Here is a 16,189-nt window from a genome sequence, read left to right on the forward strand (position 1 = left end):
TTCTTACATTATAACTCTGTCTTTATTAAGTATCTACTATGTGCCAGGCACTGTGCTAAGTGTTGCAGTTAGAAAGAAAGGCAAAAATCGGAGTCCCTTCCCAAAAAGTTGACAGTCTGTTAGGGGAGACAACATTCAAACAACTTTGTATGAACAAGATATATGCAGGATAAGGGTTGGGGGGGCAGGGTGTCACAGGGAAGGCATGAAGATTAAGGAAGACTGGGAAAGGCTTCTTACAGAGATAAGCCTTTACTGAAGCTAGGAGGAAGCTCAAAGAAACTAGAAGATCGAGATGAAGAGGAAGAGTATTCCAGGTATGGTGGACAGCCAATGGAAATACTCAAGAGTCAGAAGGAGTTGGAGGAACAAACAGCAAGGAGGCCAGTGGCACTGAATTGCAAAGAATCTGGAAAGAAAGTAAGGTATAAGGAAACTGGAAAGCTAAGAAGGGGCCAGGTCATGCAGGACTTTAAAAACCAAAGAGATGCTTTTCGGTGTAATTCTAGAGATAATTGGGAACAACCAGAGTTTATTCAATAGAGCAGTGATATGATCAGATGTGCATTTTAGGAATACCACTTTGACAGCTCGCATCCCAAGATCATAAATACTACCGCAACAGAAGTCTAAGAAATATTCTTGTGCTTCAGTTGTTGGTTCTCTTTGTAAGCACTTGAAGGATGGAAAATCACTGAACAAGTTTCTCTCTAAAACAAAGGCTCGTCTTTGTTAACATTGATACTGTTCAAGCATATGTGACCAGGACTATTTCAAATTGTATGACGATGAAGTGCATGTCAGCACAGTATCCAAAGAATGATGGCTTTGGGTTACACAAATAGTGATGGAGAGATGTATTTATTATCAACAAAGAATGACACAAGAGAAGCAAAGAAAGTACTTCATTAGAAATCTATATAGAGGACAGAAAGTAGAGACAGGACAGTCCTGTGGTGAGAACCATGGATAACCAAAGGATAGATAGCCTTGGTGCTCCGTTAGTATCCCCATTCAATGCCAAGAGGTCTAAAGAATCTTGGCTTCAAGATTGAAGAAGTGAAGATGGAATCTTAACTGCAAGAGGATTTGCCCTTGTGCCTGGCTTGAAGGAGTTACACATGGATGAGATCCGAGGTCTACGGAAGTATTCAAGATAACAAAATTTGATTAAAATTTATGGTATAACTGTGTAACTTTGGGCAAGTCACTTCATCCTAGCCCTTACTGCTCTTCTGCATCAGAACTGTTACTTAGTATTGATTCTAAGATCAAAGACAATGGTTTAAAAATGAAAATAAAATATAATGTATGGTAAACCTGGATTATTTCATAAATTCATACAATTGTAATATACTATTTCATCTTTCTTCCTCATCCCTCCAGACAGAATCTGGCACAAAGGTAAGCATTTGATAAATACTTTATCATTCATTCATTCAAGAGTAGCCCATACAACTCAGCAAAAAACCTTTATTTTATTTCCTAGGAAAATATAAACCGATCTCAAATATTTAAAATCCTTGGCTACAGATTTCAGTCATAGTTCTCACAGTTTATATAGGTTATCCAGTGTCTATATTGTAATAAAGGATTATTTGAGTGATAAATAATAACTAAAGATCAGTTCTGCCAATCTCCTCCCTTCCTCCCTTTTCCTCCCTTTACCCTCCCTGGTTTTCCTCCCTCCTTGTCCCTCCTCCCTTCTTCCCTGCCCTTCCAGTTGATTCCTCTGTTGGTCTCTCTAAATCAACTCAAGGTGAGTTTTATGATGTCTCAAATAAAATACACTTTCTCTTCTCTAAGATTAAGTAAGGGGTTTATTGGGGAAGAAGGGAAAGACAAGGAAATGGAGGGAAAAAGGGTTTGGGGTTTCCCTAACACTAGAATAATTCCTAGGTTGGAGGATGGTGGAATATAGTTCAGATTGGGAAAATTGGTTAACAGGTCTGGAAATTCGGTCACTGTAGCACAGCAGAGAAATCAGAGAGGGCTGGACTTTTGTCCTTCTTCCTTTCTGTCTCCAAGGCAAAAAGGTCCAGATTTCAGTTGGTCTCCTCTTTTCTCAACAGCCTTTTCTGGTCATCGTTCCAATTAGAATGTTCTCTTGAGTGACAGCTCAGTAGTCCCAGCTACTCCAGCTTTGTCACAAACTTTTCCTATTTTCTTTCTTCCACAACATTACAGTATCCAAAGATGGCTCCATGGTGCGATTAATTAAACAGTCACTATACTAAGTACTATAGATACAAATACAAGGGATGAAACTATCTGCTCGAAATGAGCTTCCTGGATTTCTAGCTAGAGCACCTGGCTTTTGATCTAAGCTCTGCCAATTACCACTGAAGGCCAATCACTGTGCCTCAGTGTATACATCTGTAAAATGAGAGTGCTGAATGATATGGAATTTTGGGATCCCTTTTAGCTCTCTCAATCTATGATCCTGTGACTGATGTAGAAAAGAAGCACATCTATGTATATCTATATATACATGTGTCTCTGTGTATATATGTGGGGGTATGTATATATATATATGTGTGTGTGTATATATAAATATATGTTTAAATGAATTAATGATAACAGGTTGAACACTGAACAAATTAGGTCTTTTCTTTCTTCCTTTTTAAAACTTTACCTTCTGTCTTAGAATATTAAATAATTCTAAAGCAGAAGAGTGGTAAGACCTCGGGAATTAGGGTTGTGACTTGCCCAAGGTCACACAACCAAAAAATGTCTAAGACCAGATTTGAACCCAAGTTCTCCCAACTCCAGGCTCAGGGCTCTATCCATTGTGTCATCCAGCTGCCCCTGGTCATTTTCAGATGTTGATGCCAACAAAGATCATCCCAGAAGAGACTAGCTCTCCAGAACTGGGCAAGACAAGGATCATTCCATGATTTCTTGGCATCCCCTGGCTCTACAGGGAATGAATGAGACCAGCTAGCTCCTGAGAACCCAGATTCCTTATTTCAAGCTCAATATGCTCATCCATGTGGTACAATCCACAAACTCCCAGGGCTGTTTTAAAACAAAACTAATCTAGTCACCATCTGCTTTTGCAGGTTACTCTCTTGTAAAATATATTTTTAAAAAGCTATCTGGTAGAAAGTACAACAACTCCAAATAACTTTGAAGTGTGAAAGAACTAGTGTTCACTGACATGTCTGATAAGATGTTTAAATTTCTCTCATTTATTTTGGGCCTCCCATCAAAGAAAAATGTAAAAACAAAAACCTTCAGACTGAAATCTGATAAATTCTTGAGTTATTTTTTAAGTGCAGAAAATATTTTTTCTTCTATTTTGTTTTGTCTTTTCTATTTAGTTCATTTAATATAGTATATGGCAAGTCATCATGGCTTGGTGGATAAAGCGATGGTCACAGAGTTAGGAAAACCTGGGTTCAAAACCTACCTCTGATATATAATGGCAAGGGGAAGCTAGGTAGTAGCTCAGTAGAGAGGGCCAGGTTTGGAGTTGGGAGGTCCTGAGTTCAAATGTGGATTCAGATATTTCCTACATTTGTGATGCTGGGCAAGTCATTTTACCCCAATTGCCTAGCCCTTACCACTCTTCTGTCTTACAACTGATACTAAAGTAGAAAATAAGGATTGGGTTTTTTAAAATAGGGATTCCTAATGGCTATATGACCCTGGGAGTGTCACTGAACCCATTCTGTACTTTAAGAAACTCTCTGTATCTCCAAGCAAGAACTGCTCAAAATTATTAGAGGGAACTTCCTTGTTGGAAGGAAAATCACACCTCTGTTCTCCACTCTCCTCCACCCCCCCCCCAAAAAAAAAGTAATGACTGGCAGAAAAAAAAACATTTAATAAGTGTCTGTTGATTGGATAATTTGTAATCTCAAGTCCTTGCCACTCACTTATCCTAAGGTAAGATATCACAGTTATTACCAATCCACATTGTATAGAGTCATTTCTCAGGAGAAGACCATGTGACTATAGACAAATTGAAACCTTCGGGGTTGCTTTGTGCGATACTATATGTAAAAGGCAACTAGCTAGCACAAGAAATAGAGCATCAGGCATGTAATTGGGAGGACCTGGGTTCAAATCTGACCACAGACACTTCCTAGCTATGTGACCCTGAGCAAGTCACAACCCCAATTGAGTAGCCCTTGCCTCTCTTCTGTCTTCAAAGTAATACTAAGACAGAAGGTCAAAGTTGTTTGTTTGTTTGTTTGTTTTAACCTATATGTAAGCTTTGTTGGGAAACAACATGGTATCATGGAGGAAAACAAAAACAAAAAGCAAATACAAAGTATTGGGTTTGGAGACAGATGATCTAAGTTTAATATCCTATGATTTACCAGAGAATAAACTTGAACCTCTGAGTCTCAATTTCTAGCCTGTTTAATACAGGATAAAAGATTTGTGCTACCTAAAAATGTTGGGGGAAATTCATTAATATGTGCAAAATAGCTCTAGAGAGTTACTATAACTATTATTAAATATGAGCTATTATTATTAGGTTGATGAGATACTTTGTGAAAAAATATTGAAAATAAATTTTGACAAATGATTCAATTATAAACTTTTTAATGACAGAGACAAAATCTGAAACTTTCTGATGTTGATCCAAGCTCAAGCTGAGCAGAATCTCTGCTCAAAGTAGATTCTCAACATAAAATTATCTTATTTAATAGCATGATAAGTGTGAAAAGAATACTGTGCTAAGAGTCAGGAATCCTAGGATCAGATCTAGGTTCTTATTAACACTCAGATGTGTAAATTTGAGCAAATAATGTAAACTTTCTAGAGCTAAGTGGCCCAGGCATAGAACAGTGAAGTTGGAATCAGGAAGAATTGAGTTCAAATCTTGCCTCAGACATATAATCGTCATGTGACTCTGAACAAGTCATTTAATTTCTGTTTTCCTGTCCATAAAAAAGTGATCATTGTGCTCAGAGATCTCCAGTGAGAAAGAAGCTGCCACCACTCAAGCAGCCCACTCTACTTTGAGACAATTCTAATTATGAAGGTTTTTTTCCTGACATTAAGCTTAGATTTCCCTTGTTCCATCCTTCATGCATTGCTCCTGGTTCTGTCCTAATGATTGAACAGAAAAGAGCCATATCTTTCTTCCATATGCCAGCCTCATAAGAACTTCAATCCAGACATCCTGTTCTCCCAAAGCCTTCTCTCCTCCAGGGTACCCATCAACCAGTTTCTTTGCTCAATCATTTTTTTTTTAACCCTTATAGTCTGTCTTAGAATCACTACTAAATATTCATTCTAAATCAGAAGAGAGGCAAGGGTTAGGCAATTGGGGTTAAGTCATTCACCCAGGGTCACACAGCTAGGAAGGGCCTGAAGCCAGATTTGAATCCAGCTCCTCCTGACCTATCCACTGTGCTACATAGCTGGCCCCCATTTAATCTTAATAAGTCATGATCTTGAAGCTCCTCATAATCATGGTTGCCCTCCTTTGGAAGTACTACAGCTTGTCTCTATCCCTTTTAAACTACAGTACCCAGAACTAACCTCAACAGAGGGACTATTGCCCTAGACGTTACCCCTAGAAGTTATGTCTCTTTTAGGGCAGCCCAAGATCATATTAGACTTTTAGACTACTATATATATAATAATGTGGTGTTGCAGAATTATGGGATTTTAAGAATTGGATGAGACCTCAAGGAGCCCTGAGTGCAACACATTCCTGAAAGGATTCTGCAATAGCCATCTGGCACCTTCCTGAAGAGCTATCTCCATGAATGGGTAAAGAAACAGACAGACAGACAGACAGACAGGCAGGCAGACAGACACATAGATAGATAGATAGATAGATAGATAGATAGATAGATAGATAGATAGATGGATGGATGGATAGATGGATGGATGGACAGACAGATGGATGGACAGACAGATGGATGGACATAGATAGATAGATGGACATAGATGGATAGATAGAGAGATGGATGGACAGACATAGATAGATGAACAGACAGATGGAGAGAGAGAGAAAGAGAGAGAGATGGACAGATAGATGGATGGACAGAAAGGAAGAGAGAGACAGACAGAAAGACAGAGACAGAGAGAGACAGAGAAAGGGAGGGAGGGAGGGAGGGAGGGAGGGAAGAAGGGAGGGAGGGAGGTAGAGATAGAGAGGGGGAAGATTAGATAAAAAGATAGAAAGAAAGAACTATCTGAAACTCAGTATACCTCAGTGCACCACTCACAGAAATCCTAACAGGACTAATGCTTTTTTTTAACTCTTACCTTCCATCTTGGAATCAATACTGTGTGTCACTTCCCAGGCAGAAGAGTGGTAAGGGCTAGGCAATGGGGGTTAAGTGACTTGCCCAGGGTCACACAGTTTGGAAGTGTCTGAGACCAGATTTGAATCTAGGACCTCCTGTCTCTAGACCCTGCTCTCAGTCCACCAAGCCACCTTGTGGCCTCACATGCATCATTTCTTACAGCTATAAAGACAAAGTGGAAAATGTTTCTAACCTAAAAGAGCTTAAATCCTACTAGGGGAGAGTGGAACAAGAAAGGGATATAACATTTGCACAAGATCAATAAACGCAAAACAATCTAAGGAGAATAGATCATTAGCAATTGGAATGGCTCCCAAAGGCAATGAGAGGCAGAGATGGGCAGGGCTGGTATCCAGGGATGGGAAACAGCCTATACGCATTCATTGAGGCGGGAATTCCATGAATGCCAAGTTCAGGGTGCAGTTAGTATCCTAATATGACTGGCAAGCAGAGGAGTGAAAAAAAGTAAAATGAAGTAAATCCAACAAAGATCCTCGGGACTCAGAGTGAGAGGGCTGCAGCTAATCTGGAGGCAGAGTATAGAGGGCTGAGAAGGTTGCATATTATCTTAGGAGTGATAGTGAGCCAATGAAGCTTCTTGAGCAGAGAAGTATCATGATCAGACCTGGAAGCTATGTGGAAAATGACATGGAGAGAGAAAAACCGGGAACCAAGGAGGCCAGTGTGGTATGTACAATCCCAAAGAGGTGTTGAGGGCTTGAACCAGTGGATGGGGAGGAGATTAATCTTATGGGGGCAGAAAACCAAAGATGTGGCAACTAAGTGTATGTGAGACAGGGAAAGAGAAGAGTCAAGGCTGGATCCAAAGTAATATACCTAATTAACAAGAAAGATGCCATGCCCTCAACAAAAGTAGGAAATTTGGAGAAGAGGTAGGTGTAGCAAGAAAGTGAGTTCTGTTGGGATGTGCTGTGTTAAAGATGTTGATGGGACACCCAGGTGAAGATGGCATCTCTTGCAGCTTTGTTACTCAACTTCTGTTACTTCAAACTCTTGTCCACCCAGGCCAGAGGAACAAGAAATAGCAAGAGGTGGTGTTTGGGGAGCATTGAATTGGGTCAGGGGACACTGGAGAAAATGTATTCAAATAAAACATATGGGTAACCAGGCCTTGAGATGGAAAGTCTTAGGTTTAAATGTTACCTCCTAGCAAATAACTTCACCCCAATCACCTGGCCCTTACTACTCTTTTGCCTTGGGATCAATACTTACTATCAATTCTAAGATAGAAGATAAAGGGAGGGGGAGGGTCCAACAAGGTGAGTCTTAGTCCTAGGCATTAGTGGGGGGGATATTCAGAGCAAGGCACACCAAGCTGCCTGGCAGAAGATCAGAGTCATGTATGTGAACATGTAAGGGGATGATGGATGATTAAGTAGCATATGGTATTAGGAAGTAACTATTTATAGATATTAGAGAACTACCCAAAGTAGGGGGTGAAAGGAAAATTTTGGGTTTGGTTTATTAAAAGAAATATTAAGTTCCTCCCCTTAAATGAGTGGTTTGCCATTTGTCCTCAGTAACCATGAAGAACCAAAACAAATATACTGTGTTTAAAGTGTCATGAGTTTGATTACACCAAAAGACCAATGCCTAGATGGACCGCCTTCCTCACTTGTTGTTTACCGTGACTTGGCTCTCTGCTGCTCATAACCAATAGAGGAATAGATAAATGATAGATAGGCTAATATAGTCTTCATATAGAGATATTACATACAAGCATCTGTGTATATACATATGTATATGAAGAGAGAGAAAAGGAAAAGACAGACAGAGAGAAATAGAGAGGGAGAGATAGAGAGAGAAACAGAGAGAGAGACAGAGAGAGAATGGTGGAGAAAGAGAAAGAAAGAAAGAAAGAAAGAAAGAAAGAAAGAAAGAAAGAAAGAAAGAAAGAAAGAAAGAAAGAAAGAAAGAAAGAAAGAAAGAAAGAAAGAAAAAGAAAGAAAGAAAGAAAGAAAGAAAGAAAGAAAGAAAGAAAGAAAGAAAGAAAGAAAGAAAGAAAGAAAGAAAGAAAGAAAGAAAGAAAGAAAGAAAGAAAGAAAGAAAGAAAGAAAGAAAGAAAGAAAGAAAGAAAGAAAGAAAGAAGAGAGAGAGGGGGGGGGGAGAGGAAGGGAGAGAGAGGGAGAGAGAGAGGGGGAGGGAAATGACTTCATGAAATGTCCAGGTATGGTGCAATGGCTAGATGGCTAGAGAACTAGTTTCAAAGCTGGGAAGACCTTGGTTGTGTGATTCTGGACAAATCTCTTAACCTCCCAGTGCTTTGGGCTAATGGTGCCAAATTCAAATAGAAACAGATTCCCCATGCAGCACACTGACATAGAAAATCACAAATTAACATCATTTCTGACATATTGCATTTTTACTCATTTTAGACATCTTGAGGTGCATTTTAATCTGATACCGGTTGCACATGGGAGTTTTCTCTGATGCTTTGGCTAGGCTACTGGTATCAAACTCAAACAGAAACAAGGATCCATATATTGGATCCTGTCCATATATCGACTTAGTCTTACAAAGTAATGTTGTCTATATTTTACTGTATTTCTATTCATTTATGTGGTTAGCTATTTCCTGATTATATTTTAGAATGGTTTGGGCACTCAGGAGTGTGGGAGGCCACCATGGGGATTGCCTGCACTCACAGGTCATTGTGTGAAGGATCACATACTGGGGTCCTACCTGAGTCCCGGTGTACGTCACATGAGTGCACCCCAGTATGGGTCACAGGACATTGACCTAGGCTCAGACCTGGAAAGGGTCAGGTTAGGATCTGGGGTAAAGAAGATAAAAGAGGAGGTTCCAGGAAATGGTCTCTCTATTCCCTTGAATGCCACAGTGAAAGGGCTTGGGCTGAGAGAGCCATGAGAGGAGCGCCCATGTGGCTAGTTTGAGAACAAGCTTCTTAGTCAAGTAAATATTAACAAACTCTATGGAAATTAAGGACCAGAGTTTTAATTTAGTTTTAATACCATGTAGAAAATACTTCCGTTCCAGCCAACTGTCTAAGACTATGTTGCAGAGAAGGCGTTCAGCTGCATTGGTGAAGAGCATTCCCTCACCTAGGAGTTTCCTATAGCAAAGAAATGAGAGGTCCAAGCTTTCTCTTTAACCCTATTTAGTGAAGAAATAGAGAAACAAAAGCTCTTTCTGCCACTGGCCTTGAGGGCCAAATGCCAAGAAACACCAAGAGAAGCCAAAGGAATGGGATCTTTTCCTGAATTCACTTCTCTTTCTTCAGTTAGGTCAATCAACATGCTAGAATAACCTTGATGATGTTATCTTAGGAACAGAAGAAACAAAAGCAAAAGCTGACAGGAAACCTTATTTTGGGAATTTTCCCTTTTTTAAACCAATGATATACAGGTCTAACTAGAGTTGGCATAGACCAAGACCTTCCACCCTTCTACATTCCCATGAAATTGAGACCATAATTGTGTCCAGGACTAAAATAAAGAGGGTTGGGAGCAGGGGGCGAGGGGGTGGGGTGGGGGAGACTGCCAAACACTCCCTTTCTTTCAAAAGGAAGAGAAGCAGTGCGATAATTCCTAATCACAGAACTTATTATTATAATTAGTCCAGAGAAGGGTCTGAGACAGGGTTCAATTCAACCCCGTAGTTTTGAGAGAAGGAAATCATGACCAAGAGAGAGAAAGTGAATCATCTAAGTTCAGAGAGTTAATTCAAACCCAGATCTCCTGACTTTATAGGCTACATTCCTGTTTGTTATTAAACTATGTCAGATATTAAGATAACACAAACAAAAACATGTATACAGAGCTTTGAGATTTGCAAAGTGTTTTGTAAATATTAACTTATTTTTTCCTCTCATGTGAAGTAGATGATATTTTTATCCCAGTTGTTAAGATGAGGAAACTAAGGCAGAAAGAAGTTATGTGACTTTCCCAGGATCATATAGCTAGTCCGTAACTGAAAACAAATTTTAGAAAGGGCAAAACTTTTATTATTTCTTAGTCCACAGACATACATCATTCCATGCATTCACCACCATTTGCTTAGCCATTCCATATTGGATGGCCAGTGGGAATAGTTGTTGGAACTCTCTGGGCTTCAGTTTTTTTTCATCTATGAATTCAGGATAATAACCTTCATGATTCTTGGCATATAGGGTTTGTTGTCAGGTTAAAATTAGATAATGCTACCAAAGTCAGTTATTATTAGATTGGTCATGTTTTCTTCTGCCTGTTGTTGACTTAAACAGACTGTATAAACTTAGGGGCAGGTACATGATCTCCCATGTCTAGGATGGATTCCCTTCCTCTCCCCTTACCTAGCAGCACTCACTCCTTTCAAAGCACAGATTAGATGTCTCCTCTTATATGAGATATTTCCTGATATACTTGTACCTGGATTATTAGCATCCTCTCTCCCTCTCCCCCCTCCCTCCCTCCCTCCTCCTCCCTCCCTCTCTCTCTCTCTCTCTCTCTCTCTCTCTCTCTCTCTCTCTCTCTTTCTCTCTCTCTCTCTCTCTCTCTCTTCTTTCTCTCTCTCTCTCTCTCTCTCTCTCTCTCTCTCTCTTTCTCTCTCTCTCTCTCTCTCTCTCTCTCTCTTTCTCTCTCTCTCTCTCTCTCTCTCTCTCTCTCTCTCTCTCTCTCTCTCTTTCTCTCTCTCTCTCTCTCTCTCTCTCTCTCTCTCTTTCTCTCTCTCTCTCTCTCTCCCCATTTCCCCCTCACATTCACTCTGTATTTAATGGTTTGGTTTTTAGAAAAATTTGTGTTAGTTACATTAAAACTCCCAGGTATCTGCCTGCCTCCCTCCTTTCCTCAAACTAAGAAAGGCATCATTTGACAAAAAGATCTACATGTAACATAAAATTGTCTTGCCTATTCTATTTATCAGTTCTGTCTCTGAAGGTGGACACGCACAAGTCATTCTTCAAATAATATTTCTGTTGCTGTATGTGATGTCCTCTTGGTCCTTCTCATTTCACTCTTCACAATTTCATGTTGGTCTTTACATGTTGAACTATTCATCATTTCTTACAGCACAGTAATATTCCATCACAACACTATGCCACAACTTGATCAGCCATTCCCCAACTGATGGGCGACCCTTCAATTTCCAGTCCTTTGTCACCACAAATAGAGCTGCTATCAATATTTAAGAACATACAGTTCTTTTCCTTTTTCCCAGATCACCTTAGGAACAGTGCTATTATTGCTGGGTCAAAAGGTTGTACGGAGTGATCAGAAGAATATAAATTCTTCAAGGGCAGGAATGATTTTGTTTTATAGTATTTACATAAGCATAATGCCTTGAACATAATTAAGCTTGTTGAATTCAACTGGATTTTGCCCAGGGTGGACACAGAATTAATGCTTTTGTCTATGAGATTAACCACTAAAGATTCAGTCATGGGAATAACCCATGGCAATCTCTAAGTCAGGACTTGCATTCCTAACCTTATCATCTTTGGGACATGTTCTGGAAAAATGATTTCACCCTTAATCAACCATACCCATATTCTCTGGTGAAACCAGATGGAAGGCCACACCTTCAGCTGGATGCCCTCCAATATCAGTTTCAAGGATTACTAGGGCTTAGAGAGATAACCAAAGAGGCATTGCTACATCTCAATTCTCATAGACAGTACAGAAAAAACAGGAATTTCTCATGAGACTGGTCCTCCTGTTATTTAGAATGCTTTCTGTGTGTTCTTTTTACTTTTTTAAATGAAAAAAATATTGTTCATCACCAGTAGACTATTTGTTGGTGGAGCCCATTCTAAAAAATAATTGGAATTATGCCCCTTCCCAAGTGACTAAAAATGTCCATACTCTTTGACCAAGAGAGCCCACCCTTAGGCATATACTCCAAGGAGATCAAAGATAGGAAGTTCTCCCATCAGGGTGGATAGAATACTGGACTTGGAGTATGGAAAACTAGAGTTCAAATCCTGTCTCAGAAACCTACTAGCTGTGTGATTCTGGGGAAATCACTTACTCTTTTTATCAGCCTCAGTTTCTCCATATGAAAAAGGGGAATCATAATAGCAACTATTTTAGAGAGTTGTGAGGAAAAAATGAGAGATACATGTGAAGTACTTTGCAAACTATAACGCCCTTTGTAAGTACTATCTCTTATTATTATGGAAGCAATGATCTAGAAATGAAGTAGATGCCAATCAAATGTGGAAAGGCTAAGCAAATTATGGTGTGAGAATATAATGGAGTATTATTGTGAAGTAAGAAGTAATGAATTTGAGTAAGACAGAGAAGCTTGGGAAGAGTGAGTGCATAGAAGCTGTGTGACTCTGGAAAAGTCATTTAACCTTGTTTGCTTCGGTTTCCTCATCAGTAAAATGAGAAAGAAATGTCAAAGTACTCCAATATCTTTGCCAAGAAAATCCCAAATGGGGTCACAAAGAGTGAGATAGGACTGAAAAATGACTAAACAACAATAAAACTAAAAAAATAATATTCACAAGGACTAAAATAATATAAATAGAAAGAATAGAATAGAATCAGCCAAATGCTAGATAATTATAATAATCTCAGAATAGGCTCCAGATTTGGATCAACACAGGAAATTGGGGAGACCTCTGGAGGACAGAAGCCTGAAGAATTGTCCTGACTAGGGAATGACCTATCACAAAGCTCTGACTGGGGACATAGAATCTCCCAGAATTCTAAGTGCAGAAACATCAAAGGAAGAGAAAACCAGTGACAGAACTCAAGAAACTGAAGTGAGGATCAAACAGGACCTGATTATCCCTTCCATTCAAGAGTGTAAGGGGTAAAGCCTTGCCCAGACACAAAAACCCAAATCAGAACCAGAGACTAGAGATATGAGTAACAAAAGGAAAATCCAGACAGCATGAAAAAAAGCTATATTTCAAGGGATGTCTGAGAGGGGGTAAACCAAAAAAGAGAGTAATTTGACAACAATCAAACAGACTCAGAGGGGAAAAAAATGATTCAGCCTAAGGACTATAATAAGAATACCTGGAAGAAATCAATCAGGAAATAAAAAAATTTTGATAATAAATAATAAATTAATAAAATAATTAAAAGTAAAATAAAAGGTCTGGGAGAAAGAATTGGAAGGAGAATGAATAGCTTAGAGCACAGAGTAGAAAACAATACCCAAGTTAACAGGTTCTTTGAAAGTAAGAATAAGCAAAACAGAATTCAATGATTTCATTAGTCAACAAGATATATTAAAACAAAATCAAGGGGTTTTTTTAAGTTAAGGAAATGTAAGATATCTCTTGTCTAAAACAAATAAAAAAGAAATAATTTTAGAATCACCATATACCTTGAAAACCATGTCCAAAAAAAAATAGCCTATATATTATATTTCAAAGAGTCATCAATCAAAACTGCCAGATTTTCTAATATCATAAAACAAAGCAAAAATAGAACAATTCATGAGTCACGTCCTTAAAGAAACCTCCAAATGAAAATTCACAGGCCTGTCACAGTCAAAACTCAGAGCTTCCAAATAAAAGGAAAAAAATAAGTCAAGCAGCAAGAAAGAATTAAAGTATAAGAGAAACAGAATCATACAATACTTGTCAGTAACTATTATAAAGAATAAAAAATCTTGGATTATGATATTCAGAAATGCAAAAGATAAAGGCTTCCAATTAAAAATAACTTACCTCACAAGGATGAATGCAGGAAGAGGAGGAATCTTTAATGAAATAGAGCACTTTTAAGGCTTCCTGATAAGAACACCAGAGCTGAATAAAAACTTCTAAGTGTAAATACAGGACTCAAGAGCAACCTACAAGAGCAAATATATTGGAATAATTAGAAAAAGCTAAACAATGATGCAGTACTTATATTCTACACTGATGTGGTACTTACATTACAGAAGAAAATGCCTTCAAAGTCACAGAAATTGCATGAGACCATTAGAGGGATGGAAGATGGTTTTGTTCTGTTTCTAAGGTATTAAGAGAGGAAAGAGAAAGGACAGAAAAAGGAATATACTAGTGGAGAAAGGGGAAGAAATTACTGTCTCATAATTCAGTTGTGTAAGAAAAAGAGTATACAAATATAGAGGAAGTGAACATCATGTGAATCTTGCTCTTATCTAAACTGGACATAAAAGGGTTGAAAATACACCCACTCTCACATAAACTCAATGGGGAAACAGGCAGAAATAAGGAAAAGGAGAGAAAAAAGAATAAAGGAAGGGATAGTCATGAGCAAAACAAAATTCATCTTTAGAGGGAAGGTGAATTATATTTAGGAGAGATTAAAGGGGGGAAAGTGTAAGAACCAATTAGGTAAGTGAAAGAGAAGACAGCTGGTAAAATGGAAAGAGATAACGTTAATTACAGATCAGTAGTATTTATCACATTCCTTCTTATTCATCAACTTCTTTGTAAAGAGAGTGCCAGGGTTTAAAGGGACTAAAAAGTACAGGTTAGATATGCTATCACAATCACAATCATGAATATTTAAAAGAAAAATTTACCCATTAAATGGAAGCAGACAGAGTAAAAAGCAGAATCTAGCATTTTTTTCTTATTTTTACAAGAAACCCATAAAAATTCACATGGAGTTAATTTAAAATAAGGAATTGGAGCAAACTCTAATACATCTCAAGTAAATCTAAAAGATCAGGGATAGCAATAATGACCTCAGACAAGATAAGAATAAAGCCAGGAAAAATTAAAAGGGATAAAAAAGTAAACTACATTATCTTCAAAAGTACCACAGACAATGAAATAATACCAATACTATATTTGCACACATACACACACATATGTACTGCTGAAAGGCATAGCAACTGAGTGCTTAAAGGAAAAGTCAATCAATTATATGAAGAAACAGCAAAACTACATTAGTTGGGGAGCAGAATATACCCATCTAAGACCTACACAAATATATTTTAAAGTAATTTAAGTTTATAACCTAAATAGAACTTTGGAAAATTAGATGTGATAGCTTGCAGGAAACTGAGGTGAAGACTGAACAGGACCTAATTGTCCCTTCCTTTCAAGAGTACAGGAAGGGGTAGAGTCTTGTCCAGGCACAAAAACCCAAATCAGAACCAGAGGCTAGAGATATGAATGACAAAAGAAAACTCCAGAGAGCATGAAGAAATATCACATTTGAAAGATGCCCAAGAGGGTAAACCAAGCAAAAGTTGGTTGGGAAAGTGATAACTCTATGGGGATTACTTAATGGAAATTGAAACTTACATTTTTCTCAGCTGTACATGGCAACTTTTCAAAAACTATGTGTTAGGGCATAAGACCCTGATAAAAAGGCAAAAAGGCAAAAATCTATAATATGATGAAAATTATTTCAACAAAACAAATTAAAATTAGTTAAAAATAATGAAGGGCCTTGGATTAAAGAATGAATATTTATATAGAGCCTAAATAACTTCATCCTAATGAACTGGCAGAGTCAAAAAATAAACCAGAAAAAAATAGATAATTTCAAGGAAATGATAAGAATATATATGGAATATAACCAAAGTAGTTCTTAGATGAATATATAAATTACTAAATCCTTTCATTAACAAATAAAACAATAGGCCAATGAACGGGACATGTAACTAAAAAGAAAAAATCTAGGGGAAAAAAACTTTTAATCTCAACTGAGCATCCTAGAAATAAAAAAGATAAAAAACTCAAAGCAAACCACCACTGAACTGTTACTATAATAAACTGTTTTTTAAAGCTAATAAAGCTAACTTAACTAAGCCAATGAAAAGAAAGAGGAAAATCAAATGACCAATCTAAAAATTTTAAAGAAGAATTAATAAAAAACGAAGAGGGAAAAATGAAAATTATTAGAAACTGTTGCCCAATTATATGCCAACAAAATTGATCACTGAAATTTGTGAACATTTTTTAAAATATTAAATATTCACGTTACCAGAAAAAGAAATAAAGAATCTAAATA

The 16,189-nt window shown here is 37.8% G+C and overlaps 1 protein-coding gene across 2 annotated transcripts in view; it reads right to left on the reverse strand.

Annotated features, from left to right (window-relative positions):
* Positions 1 to 16,189, reverse strand: part of PLD1 (phospholipase D1) — a 272,434-nt gene that overhangs the window by 236,835 nt on the left and 19,410 nt on the right. For both annotated transcript variants that reach the window (XM_056807220.1, XM_056807222.1), the window contains exon 2: positions 13,924 to 14,048. The gene's annotated coding sequence lies outside the window, so the exon portion shown is untranslated. The remainder of the gene's footprint in view (positions 1 to 13,923; positions 14,049 to 16,189) is intronic.

The sequence above is a fragment of the Monodelphis domestica genome, chromosome 8, assembly GCF_027887165.1.
Source record: "Monodelphis domestica isolate mMonDom1 chromosome 8, mMonDom1.pri, whole genome shotgun sequence".
Lineage (NCBI taxonomy): Eukaryota > Metazoa > Chordata > Mammalia > Didelphimorphia > Didelphidae > Monodelphis > Monodelphis domestica.